Source organism: Amphibalanus amphitrite, unplaced genomic scaffold (genome assembly GCF_019059575.1).
Source record: "Amphibalanus amphitrite isolate SeventyFive unplaced genomic scaffold, NRLGWU_Aamphi_draft 000245F_arrow, whole genome shotgun sequence".
In the NCBI taxonomy this organism is placed as follows: Eukaryota; Metazoa; Arthropoda; class Thecostraca; order Balanomorpha; family Balanidae; genus Amphibalanus; species Amphibalanus amphitrite.
In genome coordinates this window covers 361,678-375,611 of record NW_024881740.1, presented here as the reverse complement: position 1 = coordinate 375,611, position 13,934 = coordinate 361,678, and positions in this window count along the sequence as shown.

Genomic DNA, 13,934 nt, shown 5'->3' with positions numbered 1-13,934 from the left:
AATTTTGGACAATGTGTGAAATTTTTGACCCCAGGTCATGTCAGGTCAGGTCACCAGGTCAAGTTAACTGACCAAGCCTAAAAAAGTTTGCAATCATGTCCAGCCTGCAGTGTTTGTCAGAAAGGTTTTAAACTTGGTGGATTGCATGCTGTTATGGGCGCCTACGATTTGTATATCTCGGATTTTTTATATCCGTGACCTCAGGTCAGGTCAGTGGCGTGACCTTTCCATTACAAGTCAATGGAGAAAAATGAAAATGCCTCTAGATCCGTGTGTACGCATCGGAACAGTCCAAATATTTCAGAATCACAATGATTTAGTCCACTCGTGATGACCAAGGTGTCATTTTTGCTGATAGCCTCTAGACAGGTCATCCGAGGTCACTTGAGGCTACAAACAGTTTTTTTTTGCCAGGCAATAACTCGCGATTGGAAAGAGATAAAACGCTGAGGATGGTCTCATTGTGTTTGTCTTGTTGAGACGCATCGACTGATATGCAACATGATCTTTTCCGGTAAGCTCATGACCTTGACCTGAGGTCAAATTTTCAAGTTGACCTTTCAAGGTCAAATTATAGTTCATTCGACGCGTCTCGGCGAGGGGAACACGATTCTGGCAATAGAAATGTCGTGGCTTTTTGTAGTCGAAAGTTATTGTCGAAAAAACACTTTTCGTAAAAACAGCTATTTTGGAGTTTTTGCCCTCTGGAGGCTAAACCGTTGACCCAAGGTCAATATTGATAATGACCTTTTCAAAAGAAGAGTTCAAAAGCCATCGTTTGCTTTTACATGCGTTTTTCTAGCTACCATAGTTCCTGAGATAGCGGCATGTTTTCTGAAAAATATGACAATTGGCAAATTTTGACCTTTGATGACCTCTGGTGACCCCAATATTGCTCTAAGGTGAAAAATGGCCGAAATACTTTCAAACGTACGCATTGAGAGCTATCGACTGCTTTTTACCGCGCCTTTCTAGCCCTCTTAGTTTTTGAGTTAGAGGTGGGTGGTAACATATGCCCCCCCCCCCCACCCCCACTAGGGCGAAGTTGGCTGAGACCGCCACTGGGGCGCGGGTTAAACCTCTACCCAACCAGTGTTTTATATTTTTAAAACTCGCCCTCAAATACGTAATTTTGCCCTTCCTATGTAGTTCATCAGCGTATATTATTTTGAGCGTTTGAATTAAAAGCGTTTAAATTATTTCAAGTTTCGATGTAATGCCCTTGATAGCAAAGTACATTAAGCAAAGTACATTAAGTACATACATTACATTAAGCCGATGAAGCCGATCTCATAATTTTCAATCGCAACAAACTATTTCAAAGCACTAATCAAACACAATCCGGATTGGATTGCAAAAATTGGAAGTATGATGCAATCCAATCCGCAATCAAATCCTGTTTTTTGGAATGGATTTCAAATCCAGGTGCAATCCACCAAAAAGGAATGCAATCAGGATTTTGCAATCCTGCAATCACAATCCTACCGATGCCTGTGTACCGGTTTCTGTCACCTTGTGACCTGACCTAAGGTCGCTGGAACACAAAACTCCTAGGACAGGTCAAATGGCTGCCCCAAGTTGTGTCTGAAATTTGGTGGCCCTAAGACTTACGGTTCTTACCTACGCTATTAAAGGGACAGTACCTATCACCATTTTGATGAAATTTGACATTGCATAGGCCCCACCTTTCTGGTCCGGGAACTGAAGACCGATCCTCGAAGCTCCACACCGTTTTCCCGCTATCGCCGCTCAAAGTACGAAAGGTGTACTACACTTTGAATCGTGCTTCACTATCTTCACTGTTTAAATGTTTGCGCCGTTTTGAATTGACCGCCAGTAATAAAACTTTTACCCTGGTCATTTCATCAAATTTTAAAAAGCCAAAACGTTTTTCGCACTTATTCATCACCGTTAAATTCATTAAATAGTCGTAGGCAATTTCCGCTGTTTCCTTCGGATTCTAGCGGCTCAACAAAGGAATTCCTCCAGCTTGAATCACAATCTCCCTCCAATGTATGACGTATATGTATGACGTCATCTGATCAGTCTCGATCTCAACGACAACTCAGTCAGAAGAGCGGCCGCGTAAGCGTAGCGTCAATAATGTATTATCTGCGCCAGTTCTGTAGTAATTTCGCAGGCTTCCAAAGTGGCGGCCATGCTTGTAGTGGTGGTTCGCTCATGAACATGACTCGCTCATGAAAAAAATATTTTTCACCGAGTTCGGTCCTCAAACTATGTTTTTCTGATTCAGAAAAATAAGAAATGCTAGTTAAAAAAAATCAGCTCCATACATTGATTTTTTTTCGATGATACTGTCCCTTTAACGATAAACGTAGCGATTCCGTTGCCCCTGATTAGTCCAATTTTACCCTGACATTGTACCGGTTTTGGTGACCTGACCTGAAATGACAGAGACCTGAAATTTTCAGGGAAGGTGCCAAAAGGTTGCCCCAGAGGGTATGCCAAATTTAGCGGCGCTACGCGCCGGCCTTTTTACGTTATTTGCAAAAAACCTTGGGGGGTCCCCCTGGCCCGGCGAGGGTTAAAAGAGCTATCGAATGCGCTTTTCCGCTGGCGCTGAAGCTCTATCCATTCCTGAGCTATGCACCGGTTTGTCGAAAACTAACGAAGTTTGACCCGGGAAGTGGTGAACTTCGGTGCTCTGGTGACCTGACCTTTGAAGTTTGACCTAACATGAAAGTAGGTAAACCAAGAAATATCTTCATTATTTTCGGCGCTCTTTCGAATGCCGCTTAGCGCGTGTCGCTACGTGGCCCAGGAGCCGAGTTAGAAAGGGGGGAGGGTGTTCACTTCAATCCCCCCCCCCCCCAGCAGGGCTTGGAAATCCAGGACCCCCAGCGAGACGCGGGTTAATCCACTCCTCTACCAATACCTTTACTACTAGACACGCCTCGACATGACAAATGCGATCTGTCATTACCAAACTCGCGGGCCGCTGTTCTGCGACCCGTTCAGATCTCGGATGGCATCCGTTGTCGCGGGCCGCGGGGTCACTTGGAGGCGAAGCGGAAAGGGCTGTACTTAGGTACAACGCACGCACCCCGCCCAAGACATCGACATGCTCTTCTCTCCCTTACTCCAATCGGTACCTACCTCAGACTGTAGAAAACCAACAACCGAGCAGAAGGCTATAATAGAACTCCAACCGAGGGTAAGTTTCGTCAGCCTGCACAAAGCAGTAACCAGGGCACTCCGCACTAAAGGCAGACACAGTAACCCGGTTTACATAGGGTTTGTTGCAAGCTTATATCTCCGTCCGTGATGTTGCAAAAGATGCCAATGGTGCTTAACAATTTACAAAATGATCCCCTCTAAATATTTGAAGACCACTGCAACGAAATTATCGCCAAATTAACGAGCTAGAGCCTCGTCAGATATGCTATGTAAACCGGGTTAGTGCCCTTATCAACCGATGTGCCTACTGCCACCTACCGTTAAAATCCCCAACCAATAGTGTATGATCTTCCTTCAGGTGACGTGCTGAGCATTCGCCTTGCTCGCCGTGCTATCCAAGATAGGGTAAGGTGCCTAGTTAGCGACCCTTTCCTATTTGCGACCTACCTCCCTACAGAAAAACTGGCAGGAGAAAGCGGGGTGAAAACATTGTCAAAAGGTCAGCCATACTTTGGTTATCAAATTAAAATATTTTCCGGTTGTCGGTGTTTCTGGTGGGACGTTTCAGGTGAGTTTAAATAAAAATGACGAGTTTCTTATCCAAAACGTGTGTATTTGGACCCTCTCTGATGAAAAGCGATACACATTAGAATGATGCTCCTTTTTTATTCTGAATCGACAATCCTTTTTCAATTGATTACCGTGTTCCCGTAGTGAATCGCTTAGCTGTGCACTGTACGGTGGTTAAAAATGTGTCGCAACCCACATTCCCTATTTGCGCCCAACATGGTCGCAAATAGCTCAATCAGGGAAAGAAAGGGGAAAAGAGAGAAATGAAAATGAGGTTTTGCTGAAGCTTGCAATGTGTGGCAAGGGATGCCAAATGTCGTCACCGACTGCAGGGGTGCCGAATCCAGCGCGGACCTCGAATATCATACGAGATAGCCCGCAAAATTGGGGCTGTCGCCTTCTTTTCGCCTTCGGTGCATCACGTGATCAGTTTTTACTTACGTAAACGTGTTTGGTAAACGTTCCTGTTCGAGTGATTGAGAGCTTTGCGTATAGGCTACCTTTTTGGGATCATATTTCAATTTTTCAGGCGTCGCACTTTTTGCCATTTTTAATACGGGAAAACCCATAGACTTATTAGCGACCCTCCCCGGTCGCTAATCGGGAAAAGTTCCCTATTAGCGTTTTTTGCAATGGTTTGCCAAAATGCTCACTACAAATAAATTAGTGGATTTTGGAGCAGAAAATGACTATATTTTAATAGAAAAATGAACGATCTCTACGAAAATCAAGCCAGTAATGCAGTGGCACTCATAGAGCGTGACCAATGACGGTTCAAATTAAGGGGGTCGCTAATTAGGCACCTTACCCTACCTATAAGAAACCTATAAGAACCTATAAGAAATATAATTAATTATAATTTAATTTTAATAATATAAATTTCTATACCTATAAGAAATAAGGTGCTATCGGTGCCAAATCGGTACTGACGAGGGTAATGAACCGTGGCCTCGCGGGCAGGAGGGGTTTGTTATTGTATGCATGCATGTATGTATGGTCTGGATATACGTATGCATGCATGTATGTATGCATTACCGTCGAATTCACACATGGCGTGACGATTAGGTACTGCCCAATCGGTTATTTTGCTCCCAAGCAAGTGAGGTAGCCCTAACATTTAAGCTACAAACCTTCAAATAGGCTCTTATCAGAATAGCAACGATTGTGAGCGTAATCTAACTTCTGAAAGCTAGAAATAACCTGCGGTTACTGTCACTCACTGGTAGGGCTCTTGATGGTTACTTTCTTAGGTCTGCGGCCGACCCGGCCCTACCAAACCTACATTGACATGAATTTGAAACTACGCCCATGGCTATAAAAGGAACGAAAAGAATTGATATTCCTGACTCCAGGTTCAATGCCGTAGACCAAATAAACATCACAAGCCCAATAATTTTGGAATTGACAAGGCCATATAACCATTTGGTGCAACTTGAACTTTTTTGTGTGTTCGATCCTTCCATCGTCATCCTGCTAAGGCTACCAGCCCGCTGTTGTTACGTGACTTCTCATTGGTCAAATTCACGTGGCCTATCTGGTAGACCAATGAGAGGCCAGGAAACGTCAGCAGTGAACTTCCTAATATGGGAGCACTTGCAAGCATGCTCATAAAAAACGGCGGTCGAACACCGCCTTGTTTTTGGCTACGATTGTATTTGGATATAGCTGGATATAGCCTTGGCCGACTTGGCTACGGGGAGCATTCCGGTCTAGGGGTAAGTTACTTGCCTCTAGATTCGGCCATCCGGGTTCGATTCCCGGGCAATGCACGTGGCATTGCCGCTACCTGACCGCTTGGAACAGCGTGAGAGTTCCGGTTAGCGCCTTGGTCCACTGGATGTGGTGCTTAACCCAAACCAACCAACCAACCAACCGACTTGGCTACGATTTCCATCGTGATTTGCCTTTTCCGAGTGTTTTGATGTTGGTTTTGATAGGTTCTTTGAATTCCCGCATGTTCCCTGTTGTTGTTAGACCGTTGTATTTTTGTATCATTCATTTAAGTAAATACGTTATTTTTCATTTACCACTGCGTGCATGAATGAATAGTTTGTACTTTCAACGTTGTTAGGGTGAAAGCATTTGGATAGCATAGCCCTGTTCGTTCGGTCGCTGTTTTTTATCAGCATGCTGTCGGTTTTATCATATAAGGAAGTTATTGCTGGCACTTCTTAGTTCTTGGCCTCTCATCGGTCAAATGAATAGATTAGGTACGTGAATTTGACCAATGAGGAGCCAAGAAATAGCAGGATGCATGCAGCCTGCTGATAAAAACTGCAATCAAACAGCGCCCATGTCCAACTTTAGGTTTCATTCGATCTAGCTTTAATTGATAGTAAACCTAGGCTTTATTTTAGCATTTTTGTGCTCCTGCCCATGATCCTACTTTAACCCTCGCACGACCAGGCCATTTCTCATAACACGAACGACCAGGGGGGGTTGTTACGACCCCCCCCTGGCGTTTCGAAACGGAAGGTCGTAGAGCTTAGCGGAAAAAACCAACGGATTGCTCTCAACGAGATCTCGCGATTGGTGGTATATTTTTTGGTCCTAGGTCAACATTTGACCTACTTTTGACCGGTCAAAGGTCAAATTTTCGGAAAAAGAGACTTTTTTCAACTTTCGGCGGCGATTGCGGCAAAACGGTGGGAGATATCGACTTGAAACCTTCACTATCGTGTTCCTTGATCAATTCTCTATCGTTTGGTATGTATTTCGTTTCCCTAGCTCTAAAAATGGCGCGTTGGGAGCGCCGGAAGTCGGCAAGGTCACAGTCGGCGGCAGAAATTCGAAAAATCAAAATTTGAATTTTTGAAATCTGATTGTATTTTTGGATTTGGGAGGTCCATTTGCTCCCTATAGAAGCTAATATTGCTGCATATTCCCATTGAGGTGACAAGAATTAGCAAAATAGTGGTTCGGGCGCTTTTCAAAAATAGTACCGGACGCTGTTCCTCTTGTGACGTCATAGCTCCGTGACCTGACCTGACCCGGTCAAATTTCTTATACCATTAGATAGCCAATACTTGCCCCAACATGCATGGGAAGTTTCATCACGATCCATCAACCGATGTCCGTACCACCGGCAGGAAACCTCGGGCGTTGGCACTCAGTTTGTGAAAATCCGGCCGGAGGCTGTACCTCTTATGACGTCATAACTCCGTGACCTGACATGACCCGATCAATTTTTTTTCGGCAAAAGATGCGCAAAGGTTGCCCCAGAGGGTATTGAAAATTTCAGCCCGCTACGACAAGCCGTTTAGCGTGCACTTCGAAAAAACCTCAGGGGGGGGGGGTTGATACAACCCCCCCCCCTAGGCGTTCTAGGGTTAACAGCATGCATCAATGTTTCAGACTGAATGCTCACCATTTAGTTTTATGAGAATATCAAGTCATGAAGTTGACAAGTTAAGTTCTTTTCTTCTTCAGCCAAGCATCATGATGGTAAGTACTTACCTACCTGCCTACCTTTGCTTTGCTACCTACCAATCTGAATCTAGAGGTGTTTGATATTTTCCCATAAGTCTGTTTTTCTTCAATTTTACCAGCACTGTTGATGTCTCGTTAAACACAGCACAATATTTGTTAGGTGAATATAGCATAACAAATACAATGCAGCATGTCATCAGTGCTCAAAATACATTGCATAAGTATTCTTAATTGCTGGAATACAATGTTTGCCTGCCAGTTTCCCAGCCATTCTCTCAGATGGTCTTGTGCTGTGTTCAAAAAGATGTTCACAGTGAGGGTCAAATTTTCAAAAACAAACTATAGGTGCCTATCTATTTGATTTTTGACTTGACCTTGCTTGTGATGAAAATGCTTCAAAATTAGGCCTAAGAAAATTTTTGCCAAGACTTTGGCACAATGTGCTGAAAGTGAAGTGACAAATTTCAACTTTTTACCATAAAAGCACAGACACATATGCCTATCTACACAGCCAGCACACCCAAGTGGGTCCCATATGAGTCCAATATGGGCACCCCACCCCTTGTGGGTTCCAGTGGGTTTTGTCACATGCCTCCAACTGGGTCCCATGTGGGATAGCACAGATAGGTGGGTCCAACATTGGCCCCACTATCACTTATATGGGGTGATAGTGGGCTCCACAAATCCAGCTATCACCCCACATTTATGACATACATCATAGATGCTAAAAAGTTAAAACAGCTAACAATAACAAAAGAGACAAGAGTAAAAAGAATGTTGAGCAAGAATTTAGGTCCATCACAAGTTCTTCCAAATAAGTGGGAACATGTTGCCTGTATGTCATACATACAGGCATGCACATGCATATGCCTATATGTCATACATATAGGCAGGCATGTATACATGGTGCGTATATAAATATGATGAATATTAGGTTCACCAGGTGTTGCTAGTTTAGCTCTTCCCTCTTCTCTGTCACCACTGCTAGTGCTAGCAGCTGTGCTGCCAGCCGCCCAGCTTCCTTGTTCATAGGCGGCGGAATGGAGAGGGCACCAGGGCACCGTGCCCCCCTTTGATTTTGGCATTTTAACATAAGCTCTATGGGCGTTGCATGGAAAGAATGGGACCAAAAGTCGGCAGTGCCCCCCCCCCCCTCTTAATTGAAGTTGTTCCTCCGCTACTGTCCTTGCTCACTTGCGTGATGCTGCACAGTGCACACACCATCAGGGGCCTGGGGCTAGCTCGTTCTCCTGTGGGCCGCGGGTTGCGGCTGATTAACCTGTGGGAGGAGGCCTAATGAAATGGAGTTACTGGCAGCCAATAGCCAACATTTTGTTGTTGTTGATAAATGCAGCCTCTGGTCTGCCTTTATTATACTATTCCAATTGCTTCTGTGTCATTGTCTGTCCGGTAGCTCAGTTGGATCTCGAACTGGGCTGGCCCACCGCCCGTCAGTTGTACGAAATCCACTCTCAACTTCCTCCACAAAAGACGCTGCACCGAAGAGCATTCGCTCACGCCCTTCGCTCACGCTCAATCCGGCGGGACACTGATCTGTCTCTCACACGCATGAGGACCGAAAGCAGGGAGGCGGCGCCTGCTCTAACATCATAGCTCAGTTCATAGCCCTCTGTAGACCTCGGTATACAGAGTTCTATGCTCAGTTATTTAACTGTCTGCCCCATGACTTGAAATATTTCACTGGGAAGTTTCAAACGCTCCGTTTTCGACTTTTATCTGCGATCTAAGAGATAAATTTGTGGTTTGGTTTGTTTGGCTGTGTGTTGTGATTGCTGAGCTCATCTTAACCCGGCAGGCGGTGGGCCTCCCGGCCACCTTCCGCGCGGTGGGATGGGGGTGGGGGGCATTTTTTGTCCCCCCCCTCGTATCTCCGAAACTACTGGACGGATCCGTAAAATTCAAAGATCGTTCGATAGCCCTTTCAAATTTGTTGAGGGAACTCCGATTTCATTAACCTCGGGGTCACCGATGACGTCACAGGTCAGGTCAAAGAAAAAATGTTTCACCGTTCACGGGTCTTCTAGGGAATGCACGCACATTCCATCGGAGGCATTCCACGATAGATCGATAAAAAAAGATTAAATTGACACCCACATATCTTATTTTTCGCTTAAAACTGGTCTAAGGGGTTGTGCTGGGCGGGGTAGCCCACTATGGCAAGGATGTTTTTCTTCGAACAACGGTTTCCGAGATAGAGCCTCGGGCAATTCCTGGAGGTCACGCTGCAACCCTAGGTTTGGCGGCTTGTAACTCGGGAACTATTGGTTTTCAATGATAAAAACTTTATATGGTTCAACTCGCAATCAACCAACGAACATTTTGGCCATCTCGGATTTTCAATTTTTGAAAGTTTTGATCACGTGACCTCGACCAATTTTTCGAAGAGTGACCTTGATATTTTCCCCACTGAAAGTTTCAATTGTGTCTGATGACGATTAAAGCCTTACCAATTGTCATTCATATGCGATAATAAAAAAGTGGTTTTCGGCCTGCGTTGAGTTACAAGCCGCCAACCCTAGGTTTGGCGGCTTGTAACTCGGGAACTATTGGTTTTCAATGATAAAAACTTTATATGGTTCAACTCGCAATCAACCAACGAACATTTTGGCCATCTCGGATTTTCAATTTTTGAAAGTTTTGATCACGTGACCTCGACCAATTTTTCGAAGAGTGACCTTGATATTTTCCCCACTGAAAGTTTCAATTGTGTCTGATGACGATTAAAGCCTTACCAATTGTCATTCATATGCGATAATAAAAAAGTGGTTTTCGGCCTGCGTTGACCTCAGGTCAGGTCATTTTTATGACCTGCCCATTATTACGAGCGGGAGCGACGGTGAGATCTCGAGAGAACAAAGCAAGATAGCGACAAGCGGTAAACGGCACAGGGTACACACAGATAAGGTCTACAATTTGTACTGAGGCCGTTTTTAGGTCAGGTCAAAGATGACGTCACAGGGGTAAAAAATGTTAAAATGTCGGCACTACATAGATATGAAGTTTTTCTCGAATAACTTTCGACGTATCCTAGCTAGGAACAAACTAATAGCGCCATCGTGACCCTCTCGTCGATCCGCATCAAAGCATATATATGTTGACCTCGAAAGGGCAAGCTCAAAGTTCAGGCATCGGTAAAATCCTTTTTGAAAGGATTGCATTCCCAATCCACATTCCTAGTGCCGAAGTGGATTGCATTCCTACCCGCAATCCCCTTTTTTCACTTGGATCAACCCTCTCGGCCGGGGCAAATGTAGAAAAACGATGGTCCGGCGAGAGAATTTGAGGAATTCTGAAGATTCGATCGTGTTCCCCGTAAGATGCCGGGTTCCGTATTGACGTAGCTTGAACGTAACGGATGCGGCGGCCGCAAACGTAAATCGAGGTCCCGAATTCCCTATTCCTCAACACAGGCGGCGGCCGGTTCCTGGTCTGCGCAATATGGCCGCCACCGTTAGACACTACGGCCAATAGGGTTGAAGCGGCAGTGCTCCCCTGTGCGGTATATGCTGCTTTGCGCGCAACATCTGCCGCTTTTTTAGGATATCATATTACTTCCAAATGACGTCATAGGAACAGCGGAGGCCCCAAAAAGTAAACAAAAGTAAAAGTCTAATTTCTCAAAACCGGTGAATATTTTTCAGTGAAATTTGGTACATATTCATTTTTGCTCTCTGAACCACGGGACATCACTTGACACTTGCATACCTACCCATTCATTTACTGTTTTTTGAAGGTGGGAGGGTCCTTTTAAAGGGAGAATATTACCTTTCTGATTTCTTTAAGAAAAATTATTGAAGCGTTATGCTATTTTTACTGTAGCGTAAATAAAATATGAAAATCTTAAAACACATTTCCGTGTGTGAAAACGTTTTTTTTTGCAAGAGAGAAACAGTAATCGAAAGTACTTTTTGCTTCTCTATTAGAAAGTGGAATAGTATGGCGCTTTTGTTACAAATAAGGGCGCCTTGTTTTTTTTTTTTGGTTTCTCGCTCCTAGCAAGGCTAAGGAACTTATCATTAAATAAACCAGTAAAACGCCTTTTGGGCGAAGAACGAGCGAGCGAGATAGTGAGCCCTGCACGTGCGGAAGGGCGAGAGGTACTTCCAAAGGGCTTGTGCAAAGCACCCTTCTAGCCGGTCGCTAGCGGTGTACCAAATTTGAACGCAATCGGCCCAACCGTTCTCGAGATCTGGAAGCGCCCCCTGCACGTGCGCACGTGCAGTAGCACCTTAACCGCAACACATGGAAATGCATTGCCTGGTGGGTGCCTACCTGTATGCCAAGTTTCAGCGAAATCGCCCCAGTAATTACCGAGTTATTGAAAATTTTGAACGTTTCACCCGGACCTTGCCTCGCTGTTTTGCTCACTCTGACTTGTTTGGCTGCCTTGCGCTGTTGGAGCAGTGCCGCAAAGACCGGTCCCGCGGTGGTGCCATGTGTGCCTTGACCTGTGTAGTGCAACCATTGCAGCGGTGCAGTGATAGTGTGGCGCGTGTGTGCTGTTGGGGGGAGTTGTCGTTGCGTGTCGTGCCAGCTGAGGCAGCTGATGCAACAACTGATGAGCCACTGGTGGCGCATCATTGGAGTGGATGATGTCGGATGACTGAATGTGATAAGGTGACTGAGTGTAATAAATGTATACTATCGAGAAAAAAAGAGTTATTGAAATGGGAACACATTTGGCACCTCTTCTTTTTGTATTTTGCACGTGCAGTGGAGGTCACTCACATAGATCAAGAGTATCCGACCTTTGGTAGAAGGGATGCAGCTACCCTACAAAAATTACCGCAAGACAATCGCCCAAGCGGCTGCTGAGATATGAGCCTCTCAAAATCACTACTTTTGCAAAACAGTTTGAACACCCTTGACTTTTCATGTGGCACGTGCCACGACGGTCACTGAGATGTATCAAAAGTAGTCAATTACGGGGTAGAAGGGATGGGGCTACCCAGCAAAAAAGACCGCAGGCCAATCGGTCTAGCGGTTGCTGAGACATAAGCCTCTCAAAAACGTTACAGGCCGGGCCGGGCCGGGCCGCTCATGCTGAGATTTTTCCGTTATATTGAAAAGACTCGCTTCGCTCGCTGCGCTCGCTCGCTCGCAGCGCTCACTCGCTCGCAATAACTTGTGTTTTATCAGAATATGGCCGTAACTCAGATTTTGTGGGAAAATGTCATATTCTTCCATTTACTATGACGCGACACTCGGAACAGCCCTTTTACTGTGGAGAGTGTTTTAACTGTCAAATACAAATACAAATACGGCGACGCACCTATCTTATATCGTCTTGCCGCAAATGATGCCTGTTCGTGAGCATAGTAAAGTTCACTCGTTCGATACGGAAATGTTTTTGCGTGCTCGTGATCGTTAACTCGTTCTCTTTCGTCACCCGGAGGACCATAAAGTTATTGTTCATACAAGTAAAAGTCGATTCTTGATTATCAAGCAATCGGTTGAACAGATGCGCTCACGTCCGTCACACGTCGTCAGGCCACGTCGTACACCGGCGCGGCCTCGCACCGGCGGAGTCGCGTCGAAGACTGTTCGTACTCAGGCCGCGTCGGCCACGTCGTTCACGTCAGGCCGCGTCGTATGACACCGGGCCGTGTTGCATCGGCGGAGTCCCGTTCCAGACTGTTGGGTCCCCGTCCCGTCTCAGCCCTCGTGGAACACAACACGTGGGCATGAGAATAAGGACAGCGACCGGATGACACAATTGACACATGTGCGCGCGGCGCGGCGCGGCGGGCCGACCGCCGCGCTCCGAGCGCCGGCCGTCTTCCTAAACAGATACCTACATAGAGCAACGTATTTGCTCGCTAACAATGCCAATTAAATGAAGGATGTGGGACACAAGATACACCACTGCTGGGACACAACTAATTCGCTATGACACCCGAACCCCGCCTCTCCCGGCCTGTCGCGCCGACTTCCCATAACCAGCCGCGCGGATTCACCGACACAATACCTGCCCCATTATGAGACCACACGCAACAAGTGGCTGCGGCGAGTAGTAAAGGAATCTTGGCTGCGGCTGCACGCGTCGAGTAAGCTGAATTTTCTCCCGAATCATTTTATGGCCAAAGAGACGCGGAGCGAGCGCAAGATATCTTGTATGTACACTATGTGTATACTGTACATACTTACAGCTGCGTTCTGCCAGCGGCCGTGCCACTTGTTTGTGATTGTGACTGTTAGTTTTGATGACGGATTTATTATTGCGCCTTATCCCGGCTGTAATGTTTTGTGTGGAGGATGTGGTGGGATTCACGTCCATTCAAACTCTGGGCGTTACCTGAGTCAGAGCTGGTTAATTAGTGCGGCAGGTAGGGACTAATTTTATTAAACCCTCGCGTCGGTTGGCCACTGTTACTGGCAGTGCCGCGGATGAACCGGCTCGGTCAAACGGTCTGATTTAAAGGGCGTTCAGGCCATTCTTTTGGGGTTATTACGCGCCTGTTCGGGTATTATATTTTGTATATTTTGATACTCCTGGTTCACCGGCACTCGTTCAATTACGCCACGCCCCTTACACTGCGCTGGGCGTGATTTGGTCGCAGTGGGGCGGGCTGTGGAGTAGGCCCGGTTCTTCGATGGGTCCTTTGCTGTGTCCTTTGCCCTCCCCTTCCTTCCTCATTCCTGGGAAATAGGGGGGTCTAACCGTAACGGGTCAGCCACGGTTGTCGGTGACCTTTTAATGACATGGACGGGCGACTCTGTCTGAAGACCGGGTCAATGAGGGAAGACCCGGAGTGTCGCTCCCTGTGTCTGCCTCT